The sequence below is a fragment of the Pongo abelii genome, chromosome 19 (assembly GCF_028885655.2).
Source record: "Pongo abelii isolate AG06213 chromosome 19, NHGRI_mPonAbe1-v2.0_pri, whole genome shotgun sequence".
In the NCBI taxonomy this organism is placed as follows: Eukaryota; Metazoa; Chordata; class Mammalia; order Primates; family Hominidae; genus Pongo; species Pongo abelii.
In genome coordinates this window covers 84,299,771-84,309,353 of record NC_072004.2, presented here as the reverse complement: position 1 = coordinate 84,309,353, position 9,583 = coordinate 84,299,771, and the positions used below count along the sequence as shown (strand labels likewise).

At 37.2% G+C, this 9,583-nt stretch overlaps 1 protein-coding gene across 3 annotated transcripts in view; it reads left to right on the top strand.

Annotated features, from left to right (window-relative positions):
• The first annotated feature begins 449 nt into the window (after positions 1 to 449).
• The window catches only part of ABCA8 (ATP binding cassette subfamily A member 8), an 88,141-nt gene continuing 79,007 nt past the window's right edge, over positions 450 to 9,583 (top strand). The window contains exon 1 of one of the 3 annotated variants that reach the window (XM_024234770.3): positions 450 to 653. The gene's annotated coding sequence lies outside the window, so the exon portion shown is untranslated. The remainder of the gene's footprint in view (positions 654 to 9,583) is intronic. The other 2 variants (XM_054537317.2, XM_054537318.2) reach the window with 2 other exon arrangements.

The following is a 9,583-nucleotide window of genomic DNA, read 5'->3' as shown; positions in this document are numbered from 1 at the left end:
ACATACAAAATATTTTTTCTGAGTATAATTGAATTAAACTAGAAATCAATAACCAAAAGATAAGAAAATCTTCAGACACTTGGAAATTAAGCACATTTCTGATTAATCCATGGGTCAAATAAATTGGAAAATAGTCTGAACTGAGTGAAAATGAAGCTGGGAAGCAGAGGAATGAAAATTTTGATTATCTAGGTAAAGCTGTCAATTAAGCAGACTAGAGCTCTGCATAGAGAGAAGAGCTTTTCTCTGATTAAGCTGTTTACTTTCTCATGGCTTAAAGACAGCACTTTAAATTTTGATATCAGCCACAATAATCTTGGACGTAAAAGAGAAATTGCTCCCTATAATATGATATAGCCAGGCAACCCAGTATAAATGCCACTGCTCCACAGGAACTGGCCGAATATCAATGAGAACACAAACAGTCCAAGCATGATGACGTGAATGTGATGTTTGGCAGGGCCAACAGAATTGAGATCATAACCTCCACTCTGAAAGCAGTCTTCACAGAAACTTTTCACAGAAGTCAAACAGTTAAAGCAAATTCTAGATACATGGTAGAGAACAGGAGAAAATATGAATAATTTTCTTCTAAACAAGGAGCTCAGTGGATAAACCATATCTCTAGATTCCTTGCTTCAATTTTCCCAGAAGTAAGTTCATTGTATTTTTTGTTTTGTTTTGTATTTTGTTCTTTTGTGTGTGTCTGTTTCAGAGGTTTTGTCTTTTCTTATTCCTATCACAAAATTATAAATAAACCTTTATAAACTGAATGACAGTCATCTATGGAGAAATTATTTTGAAAAATATTGGGCTATTTTGAAGATTTTATATCTGGTAATTAATATTAGATAGATAAAAATAGAGTTAGAATGTTTTTTAAAAAATTATGCAACGATTACATTGTTCTAAACATAACTGAGTGTAGAAATAAGTTTAAATTGGCTAAAAAATTTTTGTGAAGATCTTAGAGTTTTAAGAATTGTGTTGGAAGACTGAGCTGTTTTTGAAGTTAAAGTTATCTGCTTTCATTGCACAATCATATAGGGCCTTTTGGATAAGTGTTCTTCTGACTTTGAGACTGTTTACCAAGAGCACTTACAGAAATATTTTCATTGTTCCTATCGCTCACTCTTAGGCTATAAGAATTTTAGAAATGTAAGATTCTTTCTAGGATCTTTTACTTATTGGATACAGTGAGTAGAATCGGAATGTGAAATATTAGCTTCTCTTTATCACAATGTTATTTAAAATGTACATTGGTAAAAAGAATTTTCATGCTCCTATAGTGAATACATTTTGTTCTGAATTTTTCAACAGTATAGGAGGATAAAAATGAGTCATTACAATTTGAGGCTATTTGCCATATGTATAATAAAGAATTCGTGTTTTTGCTAGCCTTTACATAAACTGCAGAACACACAAAAATTGGAAAGAAACAAAGTTGGCAATAATACTTTACGATGGAAGATATAAGGGATTGGAGTCAGACTGGAGTTTGCGTGCTACCTAAGACTGTAGCTGATTCCATAGTGAGGAGATCATCCTCTTGGCCAATGTCTATTAACTTCACCAATGAATTATGCATTTCTGTAGAGAAGCTGTGATATATTTGGGCTTGTGCACGAGGTGGAGTGTAGAAATTCCTCCTATACAGAGCTTGCATTGGCTGCAGCTGCTTTAAGAACCCAGAAACTTTTGCCCTCTCTGTAGGCTAGCTCACTGTGAAAATATCCCATGGATTTTACCTAAAATTCCTTACAGAGAGCAGCATTATATTTCTATAGATAATTGCATCAGTAACCAGAGAGGAGAAGTACAGCAGTAGACTACCCTCTACCCCCTAGTAGGAGTAGTAGCACATCACAGTTTCAGCATGTTCAGTCTTGAGCAAAGAACATGATGTGATTGTTTGTGGGTATGTCTGTATACGGGGGGTGATTTTAGGTAAAGAGAGCCTTGCACAGCTCTCTTAAAAGTATCCATGCTGAATTTTCTGCACCTTAACCTAGGCTGCTTTACTCTTGGAACTGTCTTTCCCTCTTCTCTCTCCATGGGCTTTCTGACCTCTTTACTTGGTCTGCTTCCACTTGGCCTTGCCCCTCAGCCTCATTACATGGCCATGTGTAGGTTCTTCTTCTAGCAGTGTTCTCTGAGACTGCTGTGGCTAATGTGCCTTCTGTTGCAACTGACCCCTGGACACCTTACTTGAGCTTTGGCTCTAGAAAGTAGCACCACCCTGTGTGTGATCCTGACTCATAAATGAGATGATGGCTTCAGTTGGGGCTCGTTCACTTCTCATCACTATGGAGGAGTTCATAGAAACTGTATGGCCAACATGGCACGCATATGGAGGGAGATCAGTTGCTTCAGAAGTCAGGACTTATGAGCCAAATGATGGTCTTCAGGGTGGAGCTACTGGCTTTGTGCTCAAAAGTCTGGACCCATTCTTCCAAGTCATGTCCTTCACATGCTTCCCAGAAAAGTGATGATGGTACCTTCCAGAATCTCTTTACTTTCTATAATTCAGCTTAGGTAGCCTGTTTTCTCCCACAGCAAATACTACTTGAAAGCACTCTAGTCCTACAGTTTTCAGGAGTGGCTTAGCAAATCGTATTTGTGTAGCAGTGGTTGATTGAAGTTATGGAAAGATGTGGTGCTCTTATTATGCACTGAATTATCTTCTTCTGGGAAGTATCTTATGTGCCTGCTGCAATAAACTGTATGTATAAATTCCCCTACAAAATCACCCCCCATATACAGACATATCCACAAACAATCACATCATGTTCTTTGCTCAAGACTGAACATGCTGAAACTGTGATGTGCTACTACTCCTACTAGCGGGTAGAGGGTAGTCTACTGCTGTACGTCTCCTCTCTGGTTACTGATGCAATTATCTATAGAAATATAATGCCGCTCTCAGTAAGCAATTTTAGGTAAAATCCATGGGATATTTTCACAGTGAGCTAGCCTACAGAGAGGGCAAAATTTCTGGGTTCTTAAAGCAGCTGCAGCCAATGCAAGCCCTGTACAGGAGGAATTTCTACACTCCACCTCATGCACAAGCCCAAATATATCTCAGCCTTTCTACAGAAATTCGTAATTCACTGGCCAAGTTAATAGACATTTGATGGTAAAAAATGAATCTACTTTGTATGTTCTTTAAATTGAAAATTGAATCACATTTCTACACAATAACAGGCGGATCACAAGGTCAGGAGATCGAGACCATCCTAGCTAACACGGTGAAACCCCATCTCTACTAAAAATACAAAAAATTAGCCGGGCATGGTGGCAGGCGCTTGCAATCCCAGCTACTCGGGAGGCTGAGGCAGGAGAATGGCGTGAACCCGGGATGCGGAGCTTGCAGTGAGCCGAGATCGCGCCACTGCACTCCGGCCTGGGCAACAGAGCGAGACTCCATCTCAAAAATAAATAAATAAATGAATAAATAACCAGGATAATTAGGCTGGAATTCAGCAGAGTGTTAAAATATCTAGAAGGCATTTGTTTGTAAAAAGAGAACAGAGATAATAAATACTTTTGAGTTTTCATAAAATAAGTTATAGTTCCTTAGAAAAGTATTTAAGAGTAACCATAAAAGACATATAACCACCTTTTATATCTCTGGCACAGGAGAAGAAATGGAGAAGGGCAGAAAAACATTTTCAATTCAGTAGAAGGTAAAGATGTAGACAAAACTAGAAGCAAAGGAAAAGTAGGTTTAACATGAGAATAAGATAGAATGAGAGATCATCCAAAACAAAAATTCATACATGGTTTAATGCATCTCTTAAAATATAGTTATCTATCAGTTTAGATTTCTAAACATAATGCATTGATGAGTTTTTTATACATTAACCAAATATTTAAAAATGCAGCAAAGGTTAACAACAAAGAGATAGAAACAGATACATTAGGCAAATATTAACCTACAGAAACCTAGTGTCTCCATGTTATTATCAGAAATAGAAGCAACCTATTACTGAAACATAAAAAAGCAATGTTTTATGCACCTAGCTACCTAGGCTTTAAATGCACATGCTGAAAACTAACAGAGATATGATAAGAAATTGCCAAACCTATTATTAGAGTGGAAATTTTTAATTGAACTCTATTATGAAATGATTGATCTAGGAAATATAACATTAGAAAAGATGCTGAAGATTTGAAGAACACAATGAAAAAGATTGAATAGATATGTACAAAACACTTCACCTAAATGGTGAGTTACAGGTATGTTAGGTGCACGTGGAACACTTTCAAATATTAAAATATGCTGCACCACCAAGGAAGTCTTAAGGAATTTTAAAGAAGCAGTATCTTACTGAGAAGTCATTTCTTTGATCACAATATAATTGTTAGAAATCAAAAATAAAAGGTCACTAAAAACAAAGAAACTTCAATATGGTGAATGCTAAAGAGGTAATCCTAAGTAACATATGTATGGTCTATTGTCACGTTTATGTTACATAGCAAAAAGGAAATAAACCCAAATAATAACACGCAGCAGTAAGCATTTGTAGTTGCGGAGTCTGCAGTGGTTCCTAAGAAACTGCTGATCTTGGATAGGCTTGATGGTATCTCTGGGAGGGGACTGGCTAGCACTCTCAACTGGATGACTGAGAGGACTCAGCTTGGTTTCATTCCGCAGTAGGCTGGGCCAAGTTTGCTCTCACAGCAATGCAAGAAACAAAAAAGCAAGCAGATACACTCAAGGTCTCAGGAGGCTGAGGTTCAGAACTGGTGCGTCATCACACCTTCCTTCTTCTCTTGGCCCAAGTACTAGCCTGCCTTGATGACAAAAACTCCAAAATTACCAGACAAAGGGTGGACACAGACAGAGATGGATAATTGGGTCACTGATGCAATCAATCCCCCAACTCCAGAATCCATTTTCTCAGCCACTCTGCTAACATTAGTTCATTATTTCAGCCAAGAAGCCAAAGGAAACAGCAGCAAAACCAACCCCCAAAAGAGTAGAAATAAAACCGTAAAAAGTAAGAAGATAAATTAATAAATTAGAAAACATAGTAAACAATCAAAATGACGAAACAGTAACACTGATGTTTTGTTTAAAAGGCCATTAATACATTCAAAATTCTAGCAAGACTAATGAATAAAAATAAAAAGAAGCTTAAAAATAGAAGAAAAAATACATCCATATATAATCAGGTTTTCAAAAGTATTTTTAGTTATAGATATTTTAAATTCATGCTAATAAATCTAAATATAGTTTGAAGCCAGGTAGCATGATGCCTCTAGCTTTGTTCTTTTTGCTTAGGATTGTTTTGGCTATGCGGGCTCTTTTTTGGTTCCACATAAAATTTAAAGTAGTTTTTTTCTACTCTGCAAAGAAAGTCAATGGTAGCTTGATGGGAATAGCATTGAATTTATAAATTACTTCGGGAAGTATGGCCATTTTCATGATATTGATTTTTCCTATCTATGAGCACAGAATGTTTTTCCATTTGTTTGTGTCCTTTCTTATTTCCTTGAGCAGTGGTTTGTAGTTCTCCTTGAAGAGGTCCTTCACATCCCTTGTAAGGTGTATTCCTAGGTATTTTATTCTCTTTGTAGCAATTTTGAATGGGAGTTCATTCATGATTTGGCTTTTTGCTTGTCTATTGTTGGTGTATAGGAATGCCTGTGATTTTTGCACATTGATTTTGTATTCTGAGATTTTGCTGAAGTTGCTTACCAGCTTAAGGAGTTTTGGGGCTGAGACGATGGGGTTTTCTAAATATAGAATCATGTCATCAGCAAACAGTGACAATTTGACTTCCTCTCTTCCTATTTGAATACCTTTATTTCTTTCTGTTGCCTCATTGCACTGGCCAGAACTTCCAATACTATGTTGAATAGGAGTGGTGAGAGAGGGCATCCTTGTCTTGTGCCAGTTTTCAAAGGGAATGCTTCCAGCTTTTACCCATTCAGTATGATATTGGCTATGGCTCTGCATTAAAGAGCTCTTGTTACTTTGAGATATGTCCCATCAATGCCTAGTTTATTGAGAGGTTTTAACATGAAGGGATGTTGAATTTTATGAAAGGCCATTTCTGCATCTATTGAGATAATCATGTGGTTTTTGTCATTGGTTCTGTTTATGTGATGGATTACATTCATTGATTTGCGTATATTGAAATAGCCTTGCATCCCAGGGATGAAGCGACTTGATCATGGTGGATAAGCTTTTTGATGTGCTGCTGGATTTGGTTTGCCAGTATTTTATTGAGGATTTTCACATCGATATTAATCAGGGATATTGGCCTGAAATTTTCCTTTTTTGTTGTGTCTCTGCCAGGTTTTGGTAGCAGGATGATGTTGGCCTCATAATATGAGTTAGAGAGGAGTCCCTCTTTTTCGATTGTTTGGAATTGTTTCAGAAGGAATGCTACCAGCTCCTCTTTGTACCACTGGTAGAATTCAGCTGTGAATCTGTCTGGTCCTGGGCTTTTTTTGATTGGTAAGCTATTTATTACTCCTTCAATCTCAGAACTTGTTATCGGCCTATTCAGGGATTTGACTTTTTCCTGGTTTAGTCTTAGGAGGGTGTATGTGTCATGGAATTTATCCATTTCTTCTAGATTTTCTAGTTTACCATGCTATCTGACTTCAAACTATACTACAAGGCTACAGTAACCAAAACACCATAATACTGGTACCGAAACAGATATATAGACCAATGAAACAGGACAGAGGCCTCAGAAATTACACCACGCCTCTACAACCATCTAATCTTTGACAAACCTGACAAAAACAAACAATGTGGAAAGGATTCCCTGTTAAGTAAATGGTGCTGGGAAAGCTGGTTAGTCATATGTAGAAAACTGAAACAGGATCCCTTCCTTACACCTTATACAAAAATTAACTCAAAATGTTTTAAAGACTTAAATGTAAAACCCAAAACCATAAAAACCCTAGAAAAAAACCTAGGCAGTACCATTCAGGACATAGGCATGGGCAAAGACTTCATGACTAAAATACCAAAAGCAATTGCAACAAAAGCCAAAATTGACAAATGGGATCTCATTAAACTAAAGAGTGTCTGCACAGCAAAATAAACTATCATCAGAGTAAAGAGGCAACCTACAGAATGGGAGAAAATTTTTGCAATCTACCCATCTGACAAAGGGCTAATATCCAGAATCTACAAGGAAAGTAAACAAATTTACAAGAAAAAAACAAACAATCCCATCAAAAAGTGGACACAAGATATGAACGGACACTTCTCAAAAGAAGACATTTATGTGGCCAACAAACAAATAAAAAAAACTCATCACCACTGATCACTAGAGCAATGCATATCAAAACCACAATGAGATATCATTTCATGCCAGTCAGAATGGCAATTATTAAAAAGTCAGGAAACAATAGATGCTGACAAAGCTGTGAAGAAATAGGAACACTTTTACACTGTTAGTGGGAGTGTAAATTTGTTCAGCAATTGTGGAAGACATTGTGGTGATTCCTCAGGATCTAGGATCAGAAATACAATTTGACCCAGCAATCCCATTACTGGGTATATACCCAAAGGAATATAAATCATTCTACTATAAAGACACATGCACACATAATGTTTATTGCAGCACTATTTACAATAGCAAAGACTTGGAACCAACCCAAATGCCCAACAATGTTAGACTGGCTAAAGAAAATGTGGCACATATACACCATGGAATACTATGCAGCCATAAAAAAGAATGAGATCACATCCTTAGCAGGGACATGGTTGCAGCTGGAAGCCATCATTCTCAGCAAACTAACACAGGAACAGAAAACCAAACACCACATGTTCTTACTCATAAGTGGGAGTTGAACAATGAGAACACATGGACACATCAAGGGGAACAACGCACACCAGGGCCTGTTGAGGGGTAGAGGGCAAGGGGATGAAGAGCATTAGAACAAATACCTAATGCATGCGGGGCTTAAAACCTAGATGACAGGTTGATAGGTGCAGCAAACCACTGTGGTTACATGTATACCTATGTAACAAACCTGCACATTCCGCACATGATCCCGGAACATAAAGTAAAATAAAAATAAATAAGTAAATAAATAATCTAAATATAATGAATACTTTTCAGTGAAAATTACCAAAATTGGATCAAGTTGAAACAGACAACTTGAATAGACCAGTCATATTTAATTAATTGAACCTTCGTTAACAGCAATGATAATCTAGCCCATCCTTATCCCAGAAACAACAGGCTCATAAGGTTTTATCAGCAAGTTTACTAGCGTTCTAAGATCAGATCTTCCATGTGTTACAAACTGCCTTGGAGAACAGAAAAAGAGAAAATGCTAGCCATAATAAACCTAACATAACACTGAGGCTAAAAGCAGACAAGCACACTGTATAAACAATTAAATTATAGTACACTGTAATTTATGATTATAAACAATCCCAAGTAAAATATTGGCAAATTCAATTAAGTAGTATTAAAAAATACCTTATGACAAATTATAGTATTTGCTGGAAAACATGAGAGAAAACATCAGTCTAATTTACATGTTAGTAGATTATATTAGATATAATCATAATCACAGAAGAATATAAGAAAATATCTAATGTCCATGTAGAAGAAAACTCAATACCGTAAACATTTTAATTATATCTGAATGAATCAATAAATTTAATGCAATAGTAATCAGACCTTTATTTATCATGAAACTTGTCAAAATGTTTCCAATACGCATTTAGAAGAGTATAAGTAGCTAATATAAATTGAACTGTAGAATAAATCTAACAAAAATTATTTAATGGCTCAACTACAATAACTACAATACAGTACAATTTATTTTCTTTCTTTCTCTCTCTCTGTCTCTCTCTCTCTCTCTCTCTCTCTTGATGGAGTCTCACTCTGTCGCCCAGGCTGGAGTGCAGTGGCGCCATCTTGGCTCACTGCAGCCTCTGCCTCCTGGGTTCAAGCGATTCCCCTGCCCCAGCCTCGTGAGTGGCGGGGATTGCAGGTGCATGCCACCATGCCCACCTAATTTTTTTGTATTTTTAGTAGGGACAGGGTTTCACCATGTTGCACAGGCTGGTATCAAACTCCTGAGCTCAGGTTATCCGCCTGCCTCAGCCTCCCAAACTGCTGGGATTACAGGCATGAGCCACCATGCCTGGCCAATACAATATAATTTCTTGCTCACTAAACTAATATATCAGCTTCTATTCACTGTTTTTCTTCCCATGATAATCTAGGAAACTGAATTCCATCCGTCTTTTGGCCGGCTGTCTTCTAAGGCATCTACCTATCAGAAGGGAAAAGAGGATATAGACAGACTCACCTACTTCCTAATATTATGACTTAGAAATGGCACATTATTTCTTCTGCTTATATTCCATTGACTAGAAAGCAATCTTATGTTATTGTGAATGGAGTATAGCTCTGTGCTCAGAAAGAAAAAGTAATAAATTTTGGTAAAAAGCGGCCGGGCACGGTGGCTCACGCCTGTAATCCCAGCACTTTGGGAGGCCAACGTGGGCAGATCATGAGGTCAGGAGTTCGAGACCAGCCTGGCCAATATGGCGAAACCCCATCTCTACTAAAAATACAAAAATTAGCTGGGC